Here is a 508-nt window from a genome sequence, read left to right as displayed (position 1 = left end):
GGACAGTGGGCATTTCAAAATTGATACAACATTTATCATTGAAACTGCAACACCAAAAATATGCAGTGGCACCAGAAAAATTCTATCATTTACCTTTCATAAACTGATACATCCATACATACATACACACACATGCATATATACATACATACACACATACACACACACACAAATAAATTATATACATATATAAACATGCATACATATATATAATGTTTGTAAAGATGATGATTTTGAAGATGTTAGCGATGGGGATAATGAAGAAATGAGAAGAAGAACCAAAAAAAAAAATATCAACAAAAAACAAAACTGTACATTTCATATACATCATTTTTCTCATTTTAGTTTTTAACAAAGAATTCTGACTTTGAATAACTTGTGAATAACTTGACTTTACAACATAATTGTTATGTTCCTGTGTTGCAAGTTGGATGTGTACATCGTCATGAAATTTTGAATTGAAGTTTAAATTATTCTCCAATTAGATCATTCCTCTATCCTCCATCAG

This window comes from Octopus bimaculoides, chromosome 14 (assembly GCF_046866305.1).
Source record: "Octopus bimaculoides isolate indiv1 chromosome 14, ASM4686630v1, whole genome shotgun sequence".
Classification (NCBI taxonomy): Eukaryota; Metazoa; Mollusca; class Cephalopoda; order Octopoda; family Octopodidae; genus Octopus; species Octopus bimaculoides.
The sequence above is the reverse complement of the archived record's forward strand: the minus strand, read 5'-3'. Positions refer to the sequence as shown.